General features: G+C 44.5%; 1 protein-coding gene across 4 annotated transcripts in view; it reads right to left on the bottom strand.

Annotated features, from left to right (window-relative positions):
* B3GALNT1 (beta-1,3-N-acetylgalactosaminyltransferase 1 (globoside blood group)) overlaps positions 1-8,536 on the bottom strand; it is a 13,704-nt gene extending 5,168 nt beyond the window's left edge. For 2 of the 4 annotated variants that reach the window (XM_042460625.1, XM_042460628.1), the window contains exon 1: positions 7,344-7,557. The gene's annotated coding sequence lies outside the window, so the exon portion shown is untranslated. Of the gene's footprint in view, positions 1-943; positions 962-7,343; positions 7,558-8,447 lie in introns of those variants that run through there. The other 2 variants (XM_042460626.1, XM_042460627.1) reach the window with 2 other exon arrangements.
* Between the last annotated feature and the right edge of the window lie 511 nt (positions 8,537-9,047).

Here is a 9,047-nt window from a genome sequence, read left to right as displayed (position 1 = left end):
TCCGCACGTCGCGCGGCGCTAATGATGTCGCGAGTGCGCTATTGGCGCCTCACGGCGTCATGAGCGCGCCGCCAGAAGAAGCTCCATTTTGGAGCTTCTTTTTTGCTCCGTAAGGGAGCCGCGCGGTTTGGCTGCGGCGGCTCCCTCACGGAGCAAACAGCAGTGCCAGGAGACCGCCTCAAAGCGGCGGTTTGTAACGCCTCCCCGTCCGGGCCCCAAGTCTATAAAAGCTTATGCTACAACTTCTTTCTCTTGGTTAGTTTCAAAGGTGCTGCATGCTCCCTTTGCATAGCTGTAAATATAATACTTAAGCTCACAGCAATAGGGAGGTTTCAACATCTCCTTCCTTCCTTCCTTCCTTCCTTCCTTCCTTCCTGAGGAGATTTAGTGATCACTCCTGTTGAAAGCCAGACAGCAGTGTTTTTTTTCCACTGGTGGAAAAACAGGTGGGGTCCTACTGGCTTTGGGATGTAGATATGTGAACATCTGAATATATATCAGATTTCAGCCTCCCAATTAGATGTGAGGGATAAAACATTATTTTTTTTTTTAATAATTGTAAAATGTACACCTCAAAGTGATTTTTCTATCCATAAGCATTTTCACATCAAAATAAAGCTCCATTTTACAGACTGCAAAACAAGGATCAAAATAAGGATACTGTAATGTGAATTCAGATACTGAACATTAGATAATTTGTGTCTAATACGTAGATTGTTATGAGCTATATTTCTTTACTAGGGAGATTAGTACTAACTATAAAGCTCAAAAGACATTTGCAGTTAATATCTTTGAAATTGCTTTGAAATAGATATTACGCTGCAACACTTCTGGTATGTGGAAAATGTAATTTTTTGCTGGGAATGACCACTAGAGGGAGATAGTATTACTTCATGTATACCACATTGAGCTATAATGAAGAACGCGGAAAGATTTCTCATACCTTGGATCTAACATTGTTCAGAATGGAGATTGCAGTCAAGAAGATGGCTAGGAATGGGAAGGACAACCATAAAAGAGCTACAGAAGATCCTAAAGAGTAAAAATAAAGAGCTGAGCACTGAAGTTAGAATCATCCTAATCACTGTATTCCCCATCACTGGCGGGTTACAAACCGCCATAAAGTACGCGCTCCGCGCGTACTAGGGTTAGGAAGGGCCGTACTGTATTAGGGTTAGGAAGGTTCTTACCTTCCTGACAGCCCTTTGTCCCAGTACGCGCAGAGTGCGTACTTTTTTGCGGTGCCCATCCACATGGGCGCCGCCATGTTGACGTACTGGACGCTGTGCGTCCAGACGTGTCGCGGCAGAAGTGACGTCGCGAGGACGCACTCCACCCCTCGCGGCACCACTTCCGCATTCCAAAAAGGAGCGGCATTTCGCCGCTCCTTTTTTGCTGCGCAGGGAAGCCTCGCAGTCTGGCAGCTGGGGCTTCCCTACGCAGCGAATGGCGGCAGAGGGAAAACGGCCCCTTGAGGGCCGTTTGTAACCCGCCCAAATGTATGGAAGTGAGAACAGGGCAGTAAAGAAAGCAGATAGGAAGGAAATAAACTCATTTGAGATGTGGTGCTGGAGAAAAGGGACTGAGGATACTGTAGACAGCCAAAAAGACAAACAAATGGGTCCTAAAGCAGATCAAGGCAGAAATACCCCTAGAAGCCAAGATGATCAAATTGATGCTGTTGTACTTTGGCCACATCATGAGAAGCCATGATCCACTGCTGGGAAGGACTGAGAGTATCAGAAAGAGAGGAAGACTGCACAACAGATGAATAGATTCAATTAGGGAGGTCAAGGGCATGAATCTGCAAAACTTAAGCAGAGCAGTAGAAGACAGGGAGTCTTGGAGATGTCTCATCCGCAGGGTCCCCATGAGTCGAGGTTGACTTGAGGGCTGTTAACAACAACATATTAAGGAAGTCAAGAGGAAGCCACAGGATAAAGTGAATTTGCTGTCGTTAGACAATTTCAGAGATGTCTTGCTACCCTTAAAAGATTGTGAACATCCTTTGTAAACAATTTCTCTTACTACAAGTGGTTCACATCTTACCCCACCAGACAGAGCAAGTGAAAACTGTAAGAAAACTCTGAAGAAGCAGTTTTCAAATAAGTAATCTGCTGCCCCCTGCTGCAGTTGACGAAAAATTAGAGACAACCTCATTCTGTTTTAGAACCAATAAATCTCTCTAAAATGGCAGTCTGTTAACCATTACATGGTTCTTGAATCATTTGGGAATAACTGATATTATCCAATATGATAATTATGACATAGCAGGCCAAGTGCCAAGAGTAAACTGAAAAGACAGGAATTCAGAGCCCAGTTCTTTTTTACATCCCAATCTATACACCACAAATTCTTATCTTTCAGATGTCTCTGTGCAGAAGCCTGTAATCCATTTGTGAGTTCAGCATGTAAATTAGGAGCAAATCTGATCAAAGGATACATTATATATCTGCAGCGATAAAACTTTCCAGTGAGTACAGCAAAGGAGGGACAACTACTTCAACTACTTGTATCTACAAGTCCCAAACCTGCTATCCTAAACTAGTTCCAAGCAGTGGAAATGTAAACTAACCAGTTACTTCAAAAGGCTTTGTCATTACCAGATAATACCAGAAGCCACCCAATTTCCTATATTTATTTTTTTAAATGTATTTAATGAATTTAAAATATATATTTAATGGATTCCCAATACTATCACCTATGTATGTTAAGGAGCAGTGGTGTCACAAGGGAGGCCAGGGGATGCAGATCGCACCAGGTGACAATCTAAGAGGGATGACACCACTGATCCTCAAACATTTGTCTTTTGGTAGAAACAAGCTGAGACATTTGTCTGTGTCCCTTCAAATTGCTGAACAGAGGATGTGAGTGGGGGGGGGAGGCTCAGTGGGGGGAGAAAGGTGAGGCCCCAGGGTTTTTTTAAATCAAAAATTTTAAAAATTAAATAAAAATTATTCTTTTAAAATTACATTTTACCAAATTTTAATTTTAACCACATTAAACTATGTACACATAGACACATTTATTCTGCATGTATGATAATTTAAAGGTATAATAGTTGTTTATGTCCCAACTATTACTGTTACATTCAGGGATATATGGGAATTATGATTTATGAGTAACATTAAGTACAAAAAAAATTACTAAGGATTCTATATGGTGTGAAATGGGAAGAGAGGTAGCGACACCATGAGTTACTGCACCGGGTGACGCCAACCTTAGGGACGCACTGTTAAGGAAGAAGTTCATATGGGAAATAGGGTGAAAGTGGTTACAAAAACAGAAAGCATACAGTGAGAAGGGAGCAATGTGAAGGAAATCTATGGCCCTTAGAGATTTTGGACTACAGTTCCAACAACCTCTTACCATTATCATGCCAGATAAAGCTTCTGGAAACTGAAGTCCAAACTGCTTCCCATCCATATCTTAAAAGCACAGAAGTAGTGCTAGTAACAGTTATCAAACAGGGAATTCATGTAGATTTTCAAAAGATTTGTGGTGGGGAGCTTTTAACAGTTTGGGAGGAAATTCCTTGTTGAGGAGATGGAAAATCTCAATTCTAGGGATCAAACACATTTTAACTTGAAGAGACAGGGTGGAAGTTAACCTTGAATGGGAATGTTAAAAATTTCAATCAATAGTGATTACTCTTCGTCACTTATATTAATGGTGGTGGCCTGCAAGGCAATATAAAAGAAATAAATATTAACTACGCAAATGAAAAACTTTTTAAAAAACCACCTAAAACAGCTCCTTAAAATATTGTAAGCTAGCTTCTCTCCTCCACAAATTTACAGTGATTTATGTTTAAACTCATCCAATGAGCTACAGAACCAGAGCCAACGCCATAGTCAAGAGCTGTACTCAAAACAGGCTTACAACAGTCAAGAACAACAATAACAACAGTACCTTTATTTTAGCCAATAGGCCATTAGGCAACATAAAATATATATAAAACATGTTAAAATAGCACCATAAAACAAAGATTCATAGCAAACATACTGTAAATAATAAATAATATTTAAATGTCAAAATAACACTATTAAGAACAAATATTCATAGCAGACTTAGAGGCTAAACAGACCAGCCAAAGGGGCCAGTGTTGTGGTGGTCGCAAGCTGCATGCCCTAACTCCATCCCCAAGCTGCAGTCAGGCCACTTATGTGCCTGCATGACAGGCAGCGTTATGGCACTCCTTTGGGACGGAGTTCATATGCCGCACACCAAAAGGAACGCTGAAAAGTGCCGCTGCGGCAGCAAAGGCAACCTTTTTCCAACCCCGAAAGGGTTTGCCGCTTCTTTTGAGGCCGGAAAAACACTGGATCGGGGCCACAGCATGTAAGGCTCAAAGGGGCGGTACCAAGCCACTCTTTTGGGGCCATCTGTTTTGCCCCTTACTTACCATCCTAATATAGTGCTTAGCATAGCATATATAAATGTGCGTGTGTGTATATGTATGTCTGTGTTCGTGTGTGTGTGTGTGTGTGTGTGTGTGTGTACACATACACACACACACACAAATTATTTATAGACACGTTAGATTTTACATGGCCACATAAGACAAAAACAGGCGGACATTTGTACGAGTACTTAGTAAATACTAGACAGGGCTAATTGAAGAGCGCGAGTCATAGCCTTATGAGTTCACAGCACCTGAGTCCATTCTCTGTGCTGTGCTAAAGAAGAAATCTGATAGCTGTGGAACTGAGCCCTCAAGAAAGTAAAAAGAACTTGGCACCGAGTGTTTCAAATTTCAGCCTTGCTATAATAACATGACCCTCTCATCCTCAATGAAGCATTTCAACATGTCTGCCAAAGATGGGCACAGCTGTACAAAGTTGAGCGCTCTTAACATTTTCCCTCATATGCAGCAACAAGAGAAACATAACATTATGGCTGAGTGGCAATGTATCAGAGTGCAGACAGTGCTGGGTCTGCATGAAGGAAGGTAGGGCTCTGCAGGCATGATCTCCCAAATGCAATTCCCAGTCTCTCCAGTAAAACACTGCAAGTAGCTGGACTGCGATATACCTTCCTCTCCATGAGATGGAGATACTGCCAAGACAGGTTATACTGAGCAGTACAATCTGACAAGAAAGAGATACATAGTTTCATGTGGTTGAAGCAAAAATTTGGTAAAATGGGATGGTTTTAAAGAAAACTTTTTTTAAAAAATTAATTATTTTTTCTGGATTTTAAATTTTTAAATTTAAAGATGGGCCTCTCCTTTCTCCTCCCGCTAAGCCTCACCCCACTCATCCTAACTCTTCAGAAATTTAATGGGGCAGAGGCGAATGCCATGGCTTGTTTCTGCTCAAAGCCAGATGTTTGGGGAGCAGTGATGTCACCCCTAAAGGTGTCGCCTGGTGTGGTCTGTACCCCTCACATTCCCCTAATGACAGCACTGTGTGTATATATAGGGATGGTAATGGCTACAACTGGTTTATTGATCTCAAGAAGAAGCACAGTCAGCCCTCCACTTTTGTTTGACTTTTTGCGGATTTGATCAATATGTTCTCTCTAGGAATCTCCAGTTCCTCCAGTACAACTCTATGGTCAAGATCAGCCAGAGGTTGTGCAGGAGGACCTAGAGATTCTTAAAGAGAGTGCTTCTCTAGGCTTTCGTAGGCCCTCCAGCACACTTCTATGGTCAACCTCTGGCCAACGTTGACCATAGAGTTGTGCTGGAGGACCTAGAGTTTCCTAGAGATGTGCTCTTTCAGATTAAAATTAGTGTTTTTGTAATTAGAGGTTTTCCCACTTTTACAGGGGTCCTGCAGTCCCAACTGCAGCGAATGCAGAGGGCCCACTATACTTCAGCATGGTCCTGTGAAAAGAAGGCAGTTGAAAGTCTTCAGCTGCGTTGTTCCCATCTTTCCCTTTGTTGTGCAATCTCAGTCTTGCTGGGCAAATTCAAACATGCTAACCATTACGTTTTGCCAGCTCACTAGTCTATGACCCTTGACTGATGGGAGGGTTTGATATTTCATAGAATCATAGAGTTGGAAGAGACCGCAAGGGCCATCCAGTCTAACCCCATTCTGCCATGCAGGAAATCACAATCAACATCCTCAACAGATGGCCTTCCAGCCTCTGCTTAAAGACCTCCAATAAAGGAGACTCCGAGGGAGTGTGTTCCACTGTTGAACAGCTTTTACTTTCAGGACATTTCTCCTAATGTTTACATGGGAATGTCTTTTCCTGCAGCTTGCATCCATCCCCAGCTGGGGATGATGGGGAGGGCGTTGATGATGGGGATGGTAGACAGGTTCCAAGGTTTGGTCCCCGTCCTGGCTTGCTAACTGTCACACCCATCATCCCCAACCAGCCAGCAAAAACCACAGCGTGAACACTCAGGATGAGCTGATTGGGGATGATGGAGGGTTGATGATGGGGGTTATAGATGGGTGCCAAGGTTTGTTCCCCAACCATGCCCATCATCCCCAACCAGCCGGCAAAAACCCCCACAACCTGGAACACTCAGGGATGGTTGACTGGGGATGATGGGGAGGGGTTGTAGATAGGTGCCAAGGTTTGGTCCCCATCTTGGCTTGTTTAACTGTCATGCCCATCATCCCCAGCCAGGCAGCAAAAACCACAGCTTCAGCACTGAGGGCTAGCTGGCTGGCTAGGCATGATGGGGAGGGAGGTTGATGATGGGGGTTGTAAATAGGTTCCAAGGTTTGGCCCCTCGTCCTGGCTTGCTGAAGTGTCACACCCATCTTCCCCAACCAGCCAGCAAAACAAAAAACAAAAAAACAAACAAAAAAAACCCACAAAGAAAACCCCACAACCTGGACCACTTAGGGCCATCTGGCTGGCTGGCTGGCTGGCTGGGGATGATGGGGAGGGGAGTTGATGGTGGGGTTTATAGATAGGTGCCAAGGTTTGATCCCCACCCTGGCTTGCTTCCCTATCAGGCCCATCATTCCCCAAAACAGCTGTAAAAAAACCTCACAAACACTCAGGGCTGGCTGGGGATGATGGGCGGGGGTTGTAGACAGGTGCCAAGGTTTGGTCCCCACCTTGTCTTGTTTAACTGTCACACCCATCATCCACAGCCAGCCTGCCAGCCAAAACCACAGCTTCAACACTCAGGGCTAGCTGGGGATGATGGGGAGGGGGGTTGATGATGGGGGTTGGAAATAGGTTCCAAGGTTTGGGTCCCCCTGCCTTGGCTTGTTGAAGTGTCACACCCATCATCCCCCAACCAGCCAGCAAAAACAAACCAACCACAATCTGTCTGGGGATGATTTGGCGGGGGATGCTGGGTGTGACAGTCAAAGGAGCCAAAGGGAGGGCCAAGGTCCTGCCCCACTGCCTCCCTGCCCCTGGCTCACCTCCCTTGGAGCTTCTGCTTTCCTTGCTCCCTGGAGCCCAGGTGCTCCGCCGCAAAGGCTGCGATCCCGGGCTGACCCTGTCTGTCTGTCTGTCTGCTGCAGGCGCCCTGCTTCCTCTTTCTCCTCCCTCCCTCGAGGCTGCAGCAGGCAAAGGAGAGCAAGGGAAGCAGCAGCCATAGAGGCTAGAGAGAGTTACAAAGAAGCATTGCGCCCATGGACCGGATTTCCTGTTGCAGGAAAGGAGGGAGGGAGGAGCCTTTTGCTATCCATCCGCACTGCAGGAACAATCCGGTTTGAAACCGCTTTCCGGGAATCCCAGCCCCAGGCAAACCACCATCCCCAGAATGCCATAGCATTGAGCCATGGCCAGTTAAAAAGTGGTGTCAACCTGGATTATTTCTGCACAAGATTTGGGTTAGCTAAAAACAAGCAAACAAGCAGATACAGTAAAATTAGAATAAATTAAAATACAAAGCAAAAGCAAGTGGAAGAACAACTCCCAACAAACTTCTGCCAAGCCAAGCTCTTAGCACTGAATTTAGGTGTAAAAGAAATGAATGTGATATACTAATAATAATAATAATAATAATAATAAATTATAATAATATAATAATGCATTTATTGTGGCACCAGAGCTCTCTGACAGAGGAGGCTACATGTCTCCCAAAACTACAGTTCCCAGGATTCCCCAACACAGACCCAGGGCAGTTAAGGCAGTCTCAAACTGGATTATTTCTGCAGTGTGTTTTGGACCTTCGCCAAGGAAACTCTAGTTTAAAAAAGCAAAAAAGACTCCACTACACTCCCAAGCAGTTTGTTCCACTGTTGAACAGCCCTTACTGTCAGGAAGTGCCTCCTAATGTTGAGCTGGAATCGCTTTTCCTGTACATTTAGCCTTCTCTGTCAGTGAGTTCTGGTGGCCCAACAAACTACAGTTCCCAGAATTCCATAGCCTTGATCTAGAAAGAGTTAAAGCGGTGCCAACCCGGCCTATTTCTCCAGCCTGGATGTAGCCACAGTCAGCAGAGGTGCCAAGTGTTTTCAAGCAAGCCCCTGTGCTCCTGTACACATTAGAGCAAGGGAGTGAGAGGCCTGTTGTCATACCTGCATTCCAGAAACGAAGACGCAGAATGGAACAGCTGCCTCTCCTAAAGTCTGAACTAAAGAAACTAAAGAAAAAGGAAACATATCCAGGGGACAGGCTTGTTGGCCAGATAACAAAGTCCAATAACATCCAAAATCCACCAAACAGCCATACCTTTATCAGACCGACCAAAGTTCATAATATATATGCTACAAGCAGAAGGGGGGACTTAAAGCAAAGGAAGAGAGGCATGTTGATGGTTTGCTATGCTCTTGTGTGGGGAATTACGGAAGTCACCAAGACTTTTCTGAGCTTTGAGCCTTGCTCCAGAGACTCTTCAGCTGTCTTCTCCCTTTCTTTCTGGACAGCTATTTGTCTGGGAAGCTCTAGAGCTGAGCTGCCTCACTCAGCATCCTTCCTCCCGCTCCCTTTTGCCTTGGCCTGCAGTTTTAAAATTCCTCAGCTTTCTTGCAGTGCATTTTTAACTCCAATTCCAACTCTGCTGGCTCTCTTCCCAGCCAGGAGCTGAAGAACTGTGTTGACTTTCTTGCATAAGGATGTCACACCCTTCTTCTCAGACTGTGAGCCTTGTATTTGCATTTTAAAAAATATATTTTCTA

Source organism: Sceloporus undulatus, chromosome 3 (genome assembly GCF_019175285.1).
Source record: "Sceloporus undulatus isolate JIND9_A2432 ecotype Alabama chromosome 3, SceUnd_v1.1, whole genome shotgun sequence".
Classification (NCBI taxonomy): Eukaryota; Metazoa; Chordata; class Lepidosauria; order Squamata; family Phrynosomatidae; genus Sceloporus; species Sceloporus undulatus.
Note: the sequence above shows the minus strand (reverse complement) of the source record. Positions and strands in the feature narration are given on the sequence as shown.